The 17,124-nt window shown below is 44.5% G+C and overlaps 1 protein-coding gene across 1 annotated transcript in view; it reads left to right on the top strand.

The window, feature by feature from the left end:
* The window catches only part of SYN3 (synapsin III), a 204,527-nt gene that overhangs the window by 121,957 nt on the left and 65,446 nt on the right, over nucleotides 1-17,124 (top strand). The gene's annotated exons all lie outside the window — the stretch shown is intronic.

Raw genomic sequence — 17,124 nt, 5'->3', positions numbered from 1 at the left:
GTTCCCAACTCCACTTCCCCACCCCACTCACCCCATGTTTGTGGGCCTTTTCTGCAAACAGGGTCAGGGAATCAACCCTTCCGGTCCCCAGATAATAGTCTGGGACTAGAGGATATGTCAGGCATCCAGAAAGCAAGGGATAGCCATGTCATGATCACCTGCAGGAAATCTGGCACATAGTGACTTGCTCAGCATCACACTGGAGCTGTGTGGCAGTGTCAGGTACACTGGCCAGCTCTGCAGGGCAGCAGCCAATTGCTTCAGTCCCCTGATGACTCTTGCTCCTTCTGCAGTTCCCTGCTTCCCGCAGTGACCACCTCCATCTACTTTCCACAACACATGAGCATGAGGCAGGAGGTACTGCAGAGAACTGTTGCAAGGCTTTCACAGCCAGTAGTAGCCCTCAGAGTAGTTCCCTCCTCACTGTGGTGCAAGGGAGTGTCCAGAGAAATAATAGTCTGTATGCTTTGAAATGAAGACGGTGTCATAACCCATCTGCACAAATGTTGCCTGGGTAACTTTAATCCTGGATTTCCTAACTTTTTAGGCACTTGAGTCTATAACCATTACAAAGTTTTTATGCAGGCTTTTTGTGTGCAATATGTGTCCTCACTGAAAGTGACATGAAGTACGGGAAGAATGAGTAAAGGAGGAGATAGCTATCTGGGCAATTCCAAGGATTGGAACAAATGCTTTTTCCTCACTCTTCATGTTAGATTGTTTGGAGATAAAGGAAATTAGAATGATTTCCAGCAAATGTTCCCCATTCTCAGAAGGTAATTGTTGTTATAAACTGCAGAGTTAAACTAGCTGTTGGTTATTCACAGGAAAGCATCCCCATTCAAAGTGCTATTTTCTATTGGGAGATGCTTGCTGTGGTGTTCAGCATAGACTGCTTCCTAATCCATGACCATTGCAAATATGGGAATCAGTGACTCTGTCAGACACGCATGACAGGCTTTGCTCTATATCACTGCCTAGCAAAATCCTTTTTTTTTTTTTTTTCTCTCTTATAAGCAGATACATAAAAGATGTAACAGTTCCTCTTCAAGTATTACCATCACTAGGATGGTCTGAGAGATGCCATTACTGACATCTACACAGGTCTGTCTAGCTCCCTCCAGTAGGACCCAGTCCCAGACATAAGCTAGAGAAGACTCAAGGCCTTTCTGACAGCTGCATAATACATGGGATATCCTTCTGTCTCCTGTTTCCTTACCTGAGACCATTTCAGCAGAGGATGGGACAGCAGTGTCATCCACTTTGCTTATATTCCTGTACACTGAGAAAACTCTTCACCAGCTCATTGTGTCAGCTTTAGTGAAGATTAATGTAACTAGAGAGGCACAGAGACAACTATCAGAGGGGCCAAAACCTGACACAGAAAGACTAGCTGTTGTGAAGTTCACTAAAATAACAGACTCAAACTCCAGCTAGGTCACCCTTAAAGTCATATTTTCTGTCTTCCTTCTTTCATTTCATCACTTTCAAATGCCCCATTCTCAAATTTTAGGCTCAGACTATCTGTGCCTTCCTGCTCCCAGTACTACCCCAGTCTACCTTTTTCTTCTTAGAAGCACCTTCTAAGGCTTACACTTTTTGCTTTGTGCTGTACTTCTTCCCCCTCTCCTACTCCATGGGACAGACTCAGCCACAGCCAACTAGCTATCCTAAGGATCTCATGCAGCAGAAAGTCATTGTGGGGCACACTGTATTGAGGCAAAGTCACAGCAACCCACTTTCTGGAAGATTATCTGCAGTTATCAAAGTGTACATCCAGGTTAATCCAGCATACCAATCCCACTTACTATGAGCTATGCCACTTCTTGTCAAGAGAAATCTTGTTGGGTGATAGCTGTATCATTAAAGATGTATTATCATACATAGGAGATTTTTCATACTTCTACATGAAACAGGAAGCTTTTTATTTCCCATACAATATGCAGCCTTCTCATTGTCTTTCCAGAAGCTCCTTAAAAGCCCTGACCAACAGTTTTCCACAGTTTGATATGCTGTCCTGGTTGAACTAGGATAGGGTTAGGTTTCCCCAGCAGAGAGAAAGGGGAAAGGAATCTCCAGCCAGGTTATTCATACCATGCTGGCGTCAGGTCCAGGGGCGGAACCTTTTTACTTGCTCTTTGGTGGGCTTGATGGTGGGAACCTGTTCCATGACCATTTTGCAGTATTTCTCTGTATGTTGTTTGTCTTGTTCACTATTATTGCTGTCTATTGTTGTTATCATTGCTACTGTTGTTCAGATTGTTTTATCACACTGTTGTAATAAATTTCTTCTTATTTTAGCCCGGGTTTGTGCCTCACTTCCAGCCCGACTGCCTGAGGGTGGGGGAGGGGCAACAGCAACGTGCTCTCCGGTCCCGGCAGGGCTTAAACCCCAACAGCCTTAATTGGCGCCTAACGTGGGGCTTGAAATAAGAATAAAAAGGGAAAGACCCTGACCAGACTGTGGTAGAGCAATCTGTTGGGTGTAATTTTTCTATTTGTATTTGTTTGATAAGAAAATGTTTGCAATGCTGGCCCACTTGTTTGCGTGGTGGGGCTGCATTACTCCTTATATCCAGTGTATGATCCCTGTGGTGGCGTTTGTTATGGGTGGAAAATGTATAAGGATCTTATGTTGTTATACGGGCTATTGAATGCTTATGCTGCCTTTGTATCGCTGTGTGTGGGGGTAGGCAGGTAACTGTTTGCTGTTTGGGCTTTAGTTAGGGGTATCACTCCCTCTATGGGCGAGCCAGGAGAAGAGATCCTCTCAGCTTTGGGGGGGTTCAGCTCTCCTTGGAGCCTGCAGGGCAGTGTGATTGTGGCACTATGCCTTCTGAATGTCTGCCTGATTACGGTTTTGGCCATGCGGCATTTCTCTAACAATAGCAGTGCCCGGAAACCTGCCCCGAGGTCAGATAATAGTGAGTGGCAAGGTGTGTGGGAAAAGATGGGCAAAGGCCTGAGTTGGTGGGAATCTCCAATGTTTTGGAATTTCACTCCTGAACAAATGCAGAGCCCTGAGAAGCTGATGGAGAGCTTAGAAAGGGTGTGTTACCAAACTGGCAAAACCCAGGAGACACAAATCGCTGCAATGTGTTAGGGACTTGCTCATGCCTACCGTGTCCTTTTTAATAGAACCCACTGCCTTCAAGGGGAAGAAAGGGCCACAGAAGCTGAAACAATATCTGAACCGGGGGGACAGGCAGAGCCAGTCTCAGTTGCCTCCACCAGCACAGCGACTGAGCCAGAGAGCCAGCCAGTGCCAGTGTCAGTCACCCCGATACAGAAAACAAAATATAGCAGAAAGTCAGTTTGCAGAGTGACGGATGAGGATGAGCCAGGTCCATCAGGGGAACAGGAAGAAGGGCCAGAGGTGATCGTCTGATCTCTAACCCCGACTAAGATGCGAGATATGCGGAGAGATTTCGGCCGCCTGGGAGACGAGCAGATTTACACCTAGCTGCTCCAATGCTGGGACAATGGAGCCAGTGCTTTTGAGATGGAGGGGAGAGAGGCCAGGCAGATGGAATCTTTGGCGAAGGATGCTGGCATTGATAGGAAAATAGGGAAGCAAACTCAAACCCTCAGCTTTTGGAAGAGACTGCTGTTCAGTGTAAGGGAGAGGTACCCCTACAAGGATGATATCCTATGTCTGCTAGGCAAATGGACCAGCGTTGAGAAAGGCATCCAGAACCTCAGGGAACTGGCTGCGTTTGAGATGATCTATGGTGATCTGAATAATGAGCAGTCACCCATGGACCCAGATCAGGCCCCTTGCACAACCCCTGATGTGGCGAAAGTTCCTGAAGAGCACACCAGAAGCACACTCAAAAGCATTGGCAATAGTGTCCTGGTGGACAGACACCCAGACTCCAACAGTGGATGGAGTGGTTGGCAAGCTCTGGCAATATGAGGGAAATCTCCCTTCATCTCTACATTCCCTGGTCTCAGCTGTGGAGGAACTGTCTCAGACGCTCCAGAAGATGGAAGAGGACATGTCCTACGTTCCACTTGCACGGGCTAATGTCTCAGCCATTAGAAGTAAAGGTTTCCCCACCCAAGAGAAAGGCAGCAGAAGGTACACACCATGAGGCACCCTGTGGTTTTTCCTCTGCGACCATGGAGAAAACATGAGGAGGTGGGATGGACAGCCCACTGCCGCCCTAGCTGCATGAGTAGAGCAGCTGAAAGGTAAGACCATCACAAAAGGGGAGTCCTCCAAGAAAAGCGCAGCTCCAGTATCCAGTCGGAAATCCCCCAGACAGAATAGAATGGTGAACATTATGTCTGACCCTCTTGAGGGGACCAGCAAATCATTCTTACAAGAAATGAGTGATGCTGAGCAGGATTAGAGGGGCCCTGCCTCCAGCAGGTGGAGGAAAGTCATAATCGGATTTACTGGACAGTGTGGATCCGATGGCCTGGCACATCAAACCCACAGGAGTATAAGTCTTTGGTGGACACTGGCGCACAGTGCACCCTGATGCCATCGAGCTACAGTGGGGCTCAATCCATTTGCATCTCTGGAGTGACACGGGGATCCCAACAGCTGACCCTACTGGAAGATGAAGTGAGACTGACTGGGAAGGACTGGCATAAGCACCCCATTGTGACTGGCCCAGATGCCACGTGCATCCTGGGTGTAGACTATCTCCGGAGAGGGTACTTCAGAGAACCAAGATGGTACCGGTGGGCTTTTGGTGTAGCTGCCCTGGAGGAGGTAGAAGAGTTGTCCACCTTACCTGGCCTCTCAGAGGATCCCTCAGTGGTAGGGCGGCGTAAGGCTGAGAGGCAGTGAGTGCTGATTGCTACCAGGACGGTGCACAGGCAGCAGTACCGCACCAATCGAGATTCCCTGGTCCCCATCCATCAGCTGATCCGTCAATTAGAAAAACAGAGGTGATCAGCAAAACTCACTCACCCTTCAACAGTCCTATATGGCCAGTGAGAAAGCCTAATGGTGAATGGAGGCTAACTGTGCACTACCGTGGCCTGAATGAAGTTACGCCAGCAATGAGTGCTGCAGTGCCGGACATGCTAGAGCTCCACTATGAACTGGAGTCAAAGGCAGCCAAGTGGTACGCCACGATTGGCATTGCTAATGCGTTCTTCTCCATTCCAATAGCGCCAGAGTGCAGGCCACAGTTTGCGTTCACTTGGAGAGGCATCCAGTACACCTGGAATCGATTGCCCCAGGGGTGGAACCACAGCTCCACCATTTGCCATGGACTGGTCCATACTTCACTGGAGAAAGGTGGGGCTCCAGAACACCTGCAGTATATTGATGACATCATTGTATGGGATAACACAGCCGAGGAAGTCTTAGAGAAAGGGAAGAAGATAACTGAAATCCTCCTGAAGGCCAGCTTTGTCATTAAGCAAAAGAAAGTTAATGGGCCTGCAAGGGAAATTCAATTCCGAGGGATAAAATGGCAAGATGGGTGTCACCACATCCCAGTGGAGGTGATAAACGAAATAACATCCATGGCCCCACCAACCTCTAAAAAGGAGACTCAGTCTTTCCTGGGCACTGTGGGGTTCTGGAGTTTGCACATCCCAAACTAGAGCCTGAGTGTGAGCCCTCTCTACCATGTAACCTGTAAGAAGAACAATTTTGAATGGGGCCCTAAGCAATAACAATTCTTTGAACAGATTAAACAAGAGATTGCCCAAGCAGTAGCCCTCAGGCCAGTCCGGAAAGGGCAGGAGGTTAAGAACATGCTCTACACCGCAGCCGGGGATAATGGCCCTACCTGGATCCTCTGGCAAAGAGCACCTGGGGAAACCCGAGGCTGACCTCTAGGCTTTTGGAGCTGGGGATACAAAGGTTCTGAAGCTAATTACACACCAACTGAGAAGGAGATACTGGCAGCATACAAAGGAGTTTGGGCTGCCTCAGAAGTGGTCAGCACTGAAACACAGCTCCTCCTGGCACCCCGATTGCTGGTGCTGGGATGGATGTTCAAAGGAAAGGACTCCTCCACGCATCATGCAACTGATGCCATGTGGAGGAAATGGGTTGCATTGATAAAACAACAGGCTCGAATAGGGAACCCCAGCTGCCCAGGAATACTAGAGGTGATTACGAACTGGCCAGAGAGCAAAGATTCCAGGGTGTCACCAGAACAGGAGGTGACACATGCTAAGGAGGCCCCACCATATAACGAGCTGCCGGATGAGGAGAAGTGATATGCCCTGTTCACTGATGGATCTTGTCATATTGTGGGAAAACATCCACGGTGGAAGGCTGCTGTATGGAGTCCCACATGATGAGTCACTGAAGCTGCTGAGGGACAGGGTGAATCGAGCAAGTTCACAGAGGTGAAAGCCATCCAGCTTGCTTTGGATATTGCTGAGCGGGAAAAGTGGCCGAGGCTCTACCTCTACACCGACTTGTGGGCAGTGGCGAATACCCTGTGGAAATGGCTGCAGCAATGGAAGCAGAACAACTGGCAACGTAAGGGTAAAACCGTCTGGATTGCTGAAGTATGGCAGGACATTGCAGCCCGTGTGGAAAATCTCGTTGTGAAGGTGCACCATGTGGATGCCCATGTACCCAAGAGCCGGGCCACTGATGAACATCGACACAAGCAGCAGGCAGACCAAGCTGCTAAGATTAGAGTGGCTCAGGTGGACTTGCACTGGCAGCGCAAAGGTGAACTGTTCATAGCCCGGTGTGCCCATGAGACCTCAGGCCTCCAATGTAGAGATGCAACATTCATGTGGGCTCGAGATCGAGGGGTGGACCTCGCCATTGACACCCTTGCAGAGATCTTCCACAGATGTCAGACATGTGCTGCAATCAAACATGGCAAAGCGGGTGAAGCCCCAGCAAAATGGAGAGCAATGGCTGAAATATAGATATGGAGAGGCCTGGCAGATCGACTACATCACACTGCCAGAGGCCCGCCAAGGCAAGCACCACGTGCTCACAATGGCGGAAGTAACCACTGGATGGCTGGAAGCTTACTGAGCACCCCACGCCACCACCCAAAACACCATCCTGGGGCTTGAGACCCAAGTCCTGTGGCAACACGGCACCCCAGAGAGAATGGAGTCAAACAATGGGACCCACTTCCAAAACAACCTCATAAATGCCTGGGCAGAAGAACACGGCATTGAGAGGGTCTACCCGATCCCCTACCGCGCAGCAGCCTCTGGGAAGATTGAGCGCTACAATGGACTGTTAAAAACCGCATTGAAAGCACTGGGAGGTGGGACCTTCAAAGACTGGGACACGCATCTAGGAAAGGCCACCTGGCTAGTCAACACAAGAGGATCTGCTAGTCGAGCTGTCCTGGCTCAGTCAAAACCTCCACGTCCTGTAGATGGGGATAAAGTCCCTGTGGTGTGCATGAGGAATATATTGGGAAAAATGGTCTGGTTTAGTCCTGCACCAGGCAAAGGTAAAGCAAACCCATCCATGGCATTGCTTTTGCCCAAGGACCTGGGTGCACCTGGTGGTTGATGCAGGACAATGGAGAGGTCCGATGTGTACCACAGGGGGACTTGATTCTGGGTGAGAACATACTGTGAATTATGCTGTGCCTGTGTAAATTATTACTTTGTTATTGTTAACTGCTAAATGGCAGCTGGACATGACGCAGATGGTATAGAATAAAGGGGTGGATTATGTCCTGGTTCAGCTAGGATAGGGTTAAGTTTCCCCAACAGAGAGAGAGGGGGAAGGGATCTCCAGCCCAGTTATTCATACCATGCTGGCATCAGGTCCAGGGGCGGAACCTTTTTACCTTGTTCTTTGGTGGGCTTGATGGCGGGAACCTTTTCCGTGGCCATTTAGCGGTATTTCTCTGTATGTCGTTTGTCTTGTTCACTATTGTTGATGTTTATTTTTGTTATCATTGCTACTGTTGTTGTTCAGATTGTTTTATCACACTGTTGTATTAAATTTCTTCTTATTTTAGCCCGGGTGTGTGCCTCACTTCCAGCCTGACCGGCTGCGGGTGGGGGAGGGGCAAAAGCAACTGCTCTCTGGTCCCGGCAGGGCTTAAACCTGCACATATGCCATGCCCTTAGCCTAGATTTTCTTGTTATGCTATCTGTCATTACAGTCTGCAAGATATTGAAAGACAAGCTTGATATTTAGGTTTTCTGTAATAATCTCTCCATAGATATTTCTGTGTTAGTGGCAATAATAACCATAAACAAATAGCAGGAATAATTATAACTGTAAAGTGAGTGGTAGAATTACTCTTAAAATCAGCCTTACATTTGAACAAAATGTAGTAATGTCCCTTCTGGAGAAGCCAGAAACACTCTCCTCTTGTAGTATGAAAGGAGCTGAGGAATGTGCTGGCTGGCACTGAATCCCTCTCTTCTCGGGTCTTTAATGGGTTTCCTGCTCCTGTATGTTCAAAGAGCAATTACAGTCTCTGGCAAAAGTACAGCAAATGGAAAACAGATCCTTTGACTCTCACTAAAATGCCAAAAGAATAAGTAACCAAAAGATGGAGGACTTGAAGTTACATCATTGAAGCAGTTTACTGAGCTGAAGAGAAATTTCCCTCCCTTCACCCCCAAGGCCAGAGGTAGTCTCCATCATGGGAGGTGGGTTTTGGGAACCCAGTGACAAAGCTGTATTCACACCCATCTCCCTGGAGGGGCTTATATTAGAAAAGAGAAATGTTACCAGACTGCTGGAAACTGCCTCTGGGATCCAGCTCCTTCACCTCTTTGCAAAAGAGGGTTCTTTTGTGCCATTGAATTGGCTGCCAGAAATGAACAAAAGCAAAGTCTGGGAGATGAAAGGGCAGGAAGGTCAGGGCAGCTTCCTTCACTACAGCAAGTCATCATAAGAATATATGGAGGTATATATCCAGTACAAGGCAGCTGGATAAACAGAGATAGGGGCTAACTGATGAACCAACCTTGGTTATCATCAGCCTGGCAGTGGTAACACTTGCTAGCTCGTCCAAGGGAAACAGCTACATGCCCTGTGCAGAGGAGGAAAGCTGTGAAGACAAGTGATGGAATATGGAAGAAAAAGGCTCTCAGACTTAGGATAACCCTTCCAGAGCGCTGCTAGATGTATGTAGCACAGCAGGTTAATACATCAAGGGACTAGTAGGCATGAGTGCTGTGAGCTGTGTACTAATCTCTTGTCAAGATCTGCATAGGCCATGCAAGATGACCCCCAACAGGACAGCATCACCTAAGTGTTTCCTCAGGGGTCTGCACAGTCAAGCATTTAAGTTTAAAAATTAAATCCACAGGTACAGCAGGACTAGATTTAGGACCACAAGAATACATGTGTTTTTTCAGATCAGGGCTTTGATATAATAAAAAATATGTAAAGTTCAGGGTTAATTAACAGAAAGTAGTATAAGTACACTGTCTGTATAAAAGCCAGCCATGTATATTTCTTTTCTCTTATACCTGGCTCTAGGAAAAGCATTCCTGTGATCAGTAATACATGAAGTATTAACACACCACAGCACTGGTGCGTTGTGAGAGAGGCTTCTTTTCCCTTGCTAAGAAGAGCTATTGCTTTACCAGGAGGTTCCTGATTTGGTATTCAGTAAACTATGCCATATAGGGGAAACTAAATAAGCCTATCTGAAGTGAAAATCCTTTAAATTGCTCTGCATCATGTTTCATTTCCACCTCAGATTACTTGAGATTAAAACATCATAGATGGCAGAAAGAAATAACTAATAGATCTGAGTATCGGCAATAATACCAACTTTGTGCTCAAACAAGGATGCTCAGTATCCAGTGACAGTACAAGTAGGTCACCTGACTGGCTTAGTAACCAGAGGAACTTCTCCATTTGAACTTACTTATGGCATTGTTCAGTCATACTGCACATGTATAGGATGTAGCTCAACCCTGTGGTTTCTCAGGTGTAGAGAGGAAACTGCATCCTCATAATTACATAGTTGTGATGTAATAATTGCTAAGGATTTCTTTGGTCATCTTATATTACACATTGATGCTTCTTCTAGTTTTCCTTACTGTCCACAGAAGAAGAAGGAATCCATTCTTTCCTTACCATATGGATGTGTAATTCCCTTTAACCTAACAGGAAACAGAAAGGAATTGAACCCTAAAGAGGAGTGATGAGTAAGAGATGAATGAATAAAAGTCTCCCTTATAAAGGCTCTGACCTGGATGTGTGAGGTGATTTTCATCTCTGACCTTCTGCTAACAGACATGGACTACAGGCATAGAGTTTGGATATGAAATATCTGAATCCAGAGCCATGCACATTTGGACAGAGAATGGTTTTGGTTTTGCCCCATCTTTTCACACCAGGAAGAAGGACTTGCAGCCAAAGAAAAATTAAAAATGAATCCATTTAATTTGTTCACCTTTAGAAATGCTTCCAATCTATCTGGGGTGGTGGATCTTTTAAAAGCCTCTTGATCTCATCTTTTTGGCAGGCTTCTCTTCAAACAGCAGTTACAGGTCAGCTCTAGGTGGGGTTTCTGAGACATGGTTACATTGTTCCAATCTGAATGTCCCACTTTACATTTAATTGTATAACTTTTACAGATCATTCAAGTGTACCTACCCACCTTGCCCAGCCTAGCAAATTAGTTACTATAGTTTATTAGAGCACTCGCCTTGCTTAGCTTAGCAAATTAGTTACCATAGTTTATTACAGGTGAAAGTGGCCTTTCCCACTACAGTTTGTTTGGGTCTGTAGACAACTATTTACCAGTATCAGCTTCACTGTTTCTTTACCTCAGGCCTCATCCCTTCTCCTTAAACTTCACAATCAACCTGAATTTCAGTTTATGTAGGTAAGGAAATAAACAAAGTCAGAATGTCAAGGGAAAAGTAACAGTTTTGGAGCTTCCAGAGCAACAGAACCACCCTATTTCTCATGAATGCCTAACTCCTGTTTGAACATGTTCTTTCTTTTAACACCACCATACCATCATATGCAGTCTCTCTGATGCATCACTATTAATGAATTTAGGAAACAATTCCCCCAGTGCTGCTTTAGAATTCTCTAGTAATGGTAAAGCTCTCCTACCTTCTGGGCCATTACGTGCCAAGTTTGGAACAAAGGACTTCTACGTGGGTTGAAAATCAGCTGGATCCTGTCCCTATACAATGTCAAAAAAAAAAAAAAAAAAAAAAAAAAAGGTCCCTGTGGTGCGCATGAGGAATATATTGGGAAAAATGGTCTGGTTTAGTCCTGCACCAGGCAAACCCATCCACAGGATTGCTTTTGCTCAAGGACCTGGGTGCACATGGTGAGTGATGCAGGACGATGGAGAGGTCCGATGCATACCACAGAGGGACTTGATTCTGGGTGAGAACATGCCGTGAATTATGCTGTGCCTTTGTTAATTGTTGTTTTGTTATTGTTAACTGCTAAATGGCAGCTGGACATGACGCAGATGGTATAGAATAAAGGGGTGGATTATGTCCTGGTTCAGATAGGATAGTGTTAGGTTTCCCCAGCAATGGGGAGAGGGCTCTAGCCAGGTTATTCATACCATGCTGATGTCAGGTCTATGAGCCAAGCACGGGAACAGCTTCCTGCGTGGCTTTTGTCTGGGGAAGCACGTGCAGCGGGCTGGCTGTGTCCCTTGCGGTTTATCTCTGTATGTCTTCTCTTGTTTACTGTTATTACTGTTTATTGTTGTTGTTATTGCTAATGTTGTTGTTCAGTTTATTATTTGTTACACTGATGTATTAAATCTTTCCTTATTTCTACCCTGGGGTTTGTGCCTCAATTCCAGCCCTGTCCAGTCCAAGGGTGTGGGAGGGACAATGGCAATGTGGTCTCCAGTCCCAGCAGGGCCTAAACCACCACACCATAGCAGAGAGATGTAAAGAAACTGGAGATTGTCCAGCAGAAGGTACCACAATAGTCAGAGGCCTGAAGCACATGATCAGCAATGGTATGTTGAGGCATCTTGGTTTGTTTAGGCAGGGGAAGGGAAGGCTAATCTTATAGCCTGTAACTACCTGAAGGGTAATTACAGACGTAACAGATACACATTCTCCTCAATAACGTCCGATGTTACAACATGGAACAACAGCCACAGCCTGAGACATTGAGCTGGACATTAAGAAAAAACTTCCTATAAGCATGTGCAGCATTGGAACAGATAGCCCTCAGAGGTTATAGAATATGGAACATAGAATATAGAATTCAGGACTCAGCCATTTAAAGTTAGGGCTGACCTAATGATGTGCTGGCAATATTATTATTATATTAGCAAAATTATTTTTGTGAATGAGTGGACTAGATGATTTCTACAGCTGTTTCAATCACAGTATCTATTGTTCTGTGATTCTTTACAGTCACTAGTCAGTAGATTTGACAAGGGGATTTCCCATATTTCACTGTCCAGATTCATATCCTAGCATGGACTTGCATTGTTGCATGCCTGACAGCCATTTTCCCTCTAAAATACATTGAGCAGCATTATAGTTAGATTTCCTGATATCCAGCAAAATGTTTCTCATTTATTTTGCTGGCTATAGGTTGGCCACTGATCATCCTTAGATAGAACTTGAGTTTGGGATGTGTGCTCCTGGGAATAATATTGGGATCAGCTGCACAACCGACCTCTTTTCTCTAATTATTCCTTAGTCAGAGAGCACCTCACCAGGCAGTATCATGGGATTTTAAATGTTTGCACATAAGCCAGGTCTTGAGAGCAAGCTCATACCCATTCTTGATGGCCAAAGACACCTGGATTTTATTCTTGGTCCTGAGAAAATATAAAGACATTTTCAGAACTATCCAGCCACAATGAAGAGATGTTGCCCCAAAAATCCTGAAGCAAAAGGCCAATTGGCTTCAAATAGTATTTTGTCATCTAAAATATTTCTGGAAACCCATGCCTATGTGCAAGATATATATAGCATACTTATGAGACAAAATGCACTTATTCACATGACAAAATACAAGAATCATTCCTGTCCTCTGACAGCTAAAATGCTAATGCTATGTCCTCTTTTTACCGGTCTAGTCGCTGTCACAGAGTAGTATCCTGTGAGAATCCTGTCTATATACACAGAATGATGATGAACAGCCAACTAACTCTAAATCTGGTTATAGCCAGATCACAGCCAGCATTTCAGTCAATGACTCTTTAGCTGAAAAGACTGTGGTACTAGGGAAAAATCCAAGCCCAAAATGCTGCATTTTTACAAAGAATTCAATAGTTTTACTCCACTGTTTATGACTAATGAATCACAAGGATTCAGAGAACCACTACTTAATTTGTAATAATATTTGGGAACCAACCAGAAGAGGGACAGTCTTGTGGTTAAGGCTGGACTGACAATCAGGATGTCTGGGTCCAACTCCTAGTCTAGCATATATTTGTTTTTGTAAGTATTGACAGGTTGCTTAATCTCTCATCCTCAGTTCCTTGCCTATAAATTTTTTCCTTTCTTTGACTTTTTGACTGTCTGATGTGTTTTAGTTCTGAAGTATTTCTGTAGTTTCTGACATCCAGGAAAGTACAGAATAACATGCATGATGTAACAAATTGTTCTCTGAGCTGCAAATATTTCTAAACCAGCCTACAGGCTGAGTGTATCCACTTCAGTCAGCTAACAAACATATTTGAAGAAAACAGCCTGGACAAGTGAATGGTTAGCAAACACAGACTAGATTAAAAAATAATTGTATATAATGAATTCTGTTAAATGCCTGCTGCAACCATTACCATTGAAAGTAGTACCAGCAAGACATCTTTACTACCATTTCATGCAAACCCATTTTAAGTAATGGTACAGGTTTTCACTGGGATTTATATCACTTGTACTGTAGGAAAAAAAACCCAAGTATTTGGTTTTTTCTAACCTCAAAATGTGAAACAGGAAATTTATGTTTGACATTTTAAAATACTCTTCACAAACTGCAACATTCAAATGCTTAGCAGTGATGTCTCCAGGGCTGATACCTCTAATTTTCAACATAGAAAATAGTTTTAAAATTGAGCCTACTGCTGGTTAGATTGCTTTCTAGCCTGCAATTTTCAGAGGTTGACTGATATGTCAGAAAAGACAAAACCAAATTTGGACATAATTATCTCTATCTTATTGTCTAATTTCAGAAGAATTCTCTTGGTACCAGTAAGTCTAGATTGAAAGAAATAAAATCAAGGATAAGCAGGTAACATTTAATCACTTGACTCTTTGGAGCCTAGACTGGTAACACATGGGTCTCAGGGTATTAGAACTAAAAAATTACTTTTTCTTCTACTAGCAGAGTTCCACATCCTTACAGACATGTTAAAAGCTGTTCCCCCAAAAAAAGTAAAACACAAATATAAATACACAAAGGGGATTTAATTCATAAATAATGCCAGATTCATGCGTATGCCTGGAATGAAAGAGAAAAGGTGCATATCTACAGAAGTGGGTACAAAGAATCCAGGAGAAAAAGACTGATAAAAAAGGCTACCAGTTTCCTATCAGAAATGCAATAATCAGGGTATATGAGTTTTCATGCTAAGTAGGAAAAGACAGTGACCACTAAGTCCAGCAACACAGTCAGGTCAACATGCTTTTTCCCCCCATCGAAAACAATCTTTGTGCAAGTCAGTCATCTTTCTTTCTTAACTGGGTGAAGCCATAGGTTGGAGTTAGTGGGACAGTGTCTGTTCTGGGAAATAGCATGAGTTGGAAAGGTCTTGAAAAGTACAAAAGGACAGCAGGTCCAGAAAACCCAGGGGAGCTTTGCCCTCTACAGAAGATAATAATGGCTGAGTGGAAATTAGCTGCATATGTGTTAGCTCTGCCTCCAACACTGAGAACAACACTATTCTGTGCACTTGTCCTCACACTGGTCATTGTGCCCAGTGAATTGCAGCTCTTTATTATATTCAACTCTGAATGCAATACTGCTACCAAATTCAGGAGTCTGATTTTCATGTTGCTCTGCCTATGTAGTTATAAACCACAAATCCTGAGGGACAAAGGAGCAAGCCCCTAGGGAAGCTTTCCAAAATTAGTGGTAGGAGGTGATGGACTCAATGAGTTCCCTAAGACTTGCTGTAGGGAGGTGAGGAAGGCTTACAGAGATTTTGGCTGAGCATAGTGAACTCTAAAAAAGCCTAAGGATAACAGGACTTCTACAGTTTTTCAAAACCTACCAAAATCTGTGAGATCCTATCAGTCAGCCACTCTTCTACATCTTATGAGCTGATAAGGGGTTTTTCCTCTGAAGCTTCTGGAATCCATTAAAAAGATAAATTTCTTGAAAGTACCATTTCCCCCCTTGTTTAGTTATATTCAGAAATGAAACAAATTCTCAGAGCAAAGAATAATTCTGAAGAGAAGCTAAGATTGTATAACCCTCCTGCATGATTCTGGGCTGGCAGAAAAATGGTACAACAGAATTTCTAAGGCTCTAACAAATATCAGCTGAATTTCCCACCTCAAAACATACAAAAATAACTGATGGGCTCATCTGAGAGCTCAGCCTCCCTGCTGCCATATATCAAATCTGATGACTTACCAAAACAGCAATGTTGAAGAAAAGGAAGACAGTAAAAGTAAACAGAATAATGTACTGTAAGAACAATGTAGATTCATCATTTTGCCCTTTCCTATAACATAACGATAATTTCAAGCCCTCTCAGTTTTTGGTGAAACAGTTTCTAGTGCTTCTTTAGAGACACCCTGCTTGCAGTTTCTGCTGGCCTGTGCCTGAGACTGTCACAGCTGAGTAGCAAGGCCTGACCCTGGCTTCAGCAGACCACACAGCACATCCAAGCCGCTTCTACCAGTCATGCTTAGCCCATTAACCATCCCTGCAGGTTACTGCAGCTGGCCACCTGCATTGACTGCCACATCTATTCTTCAGTAACATCTGTGTTTTAACAAGAACACACATGGCTTAGAGACCCATACATACTCCATTCAGTCTAAAGAAAGGGTTTTTAGACCACATATTCTAATCCATTTTTCAGTCTAGATTTTCAGTGCCCAAGAGTACCAGCCATTGCTTAAAATGAGGGTGTTCCAACTCCTCCTCTGAGCATTTAGGTACCACTGGTTTACCCAGCTTATCACACATAATTAAAAGTTATAATATCCCCTCATATCAGAATCTTTCCTTTTAAACTTGACTACTCTCATGATAAAATTTAATGTGTCAACTGAAGAGACTCAAGCCTACCTACCCTTAGTCCCATTCAGTCATTTCCCAGGATGGTGAGAGAGGACACTGTCCCCACTAGAACCCCTCTCCTCAGAGGATGAGTTGCCATCCACTTCAAACTTCAGCTATTCAGCTCACAAATGAAAGCCTGCTTCAGTAGTCCATTGTTGGTATTACTTACAATGTCTAACAGAAAGTTTACTTTGCTTTATAATCTCCATCGTGGAAGACAATGACAGCGGTTACATTACATGACACTTACTTGCTGGGAAACAGGCAAAGGACATGCAATGCTTTTCACAAAGTTTATACACAGCTTCTGTGTTTGTACCAGCTTTCAGAAACCACTCACTAAGGCTGTCTTCAAGCATGAGACCTTGTTCCTGTCATTCCTAGGCTGGCCATTTTTATTCTCCACTTGATTTTAAGTCTGATTTCTCAGATACCAGAATGTCATAGAAAATAAACAGATACAGTAGAGAGCTACGATGGGGAACAGCCTCACCCAGGTAATGAACAGCCATCAGAAATTAGCCTCTGCCAAAGCAGCATTGTTTTGACTCAGACTCTGAAGTACACCGTGACAGTTTGGTTAGTAGCAGGCCCTCATCCTGTCTTGAATGTAAATATGCATGAGGCTTCTTTTACCATATTTTGGGAAGTGTCAACAGCTGTTGGCAGGCAAGAGGAGATGACTGAGAGGCTCCTGGCATGCTCCTTGAGCTGATGTAATCTTACAGCCCAACTAGAACTCTGGGTGCACACACTTATTCACACATACACACAGCTACCAGTCACCAAACTTTTGTTATGGCTAAAAATAAAATTAGTTATTTTCAGCTGGAGAGTTCTCCCTCCCTCTCAGACTTGCTATGTTTCTTTCTGGGTCCAGCTGGCAACGCAGTTGCTCCCTCCAGACCACACGGTATCCAAACACCAGGATAAATCTGTCAGGGAGGAACAAGAGTAGGGCAGCTCCTTAAAGGGAGGTGAGCCAGGAGCCAAGGGGGAGCCTT

This window comes from Athene cunicularia, assembly GCF_003259725.1.
Source record: "Athene cunicularia isolate RWA chromosome 1 unlocalized genomic scaffold, athCun1 chr1_part1, whole genome shotgun sequence".
NCBI classification, from domain to species: domain Eukaryota; kingdom Metazoa; phylum Chordata; class Aves; order Strigiformes; family Strigidae; genus Athene; species Athene cunicularia.
Note: the sequence above shows the minus strand (reverse complement) of the source record. Positions and strands in the feature narration are given on the sequence as shown.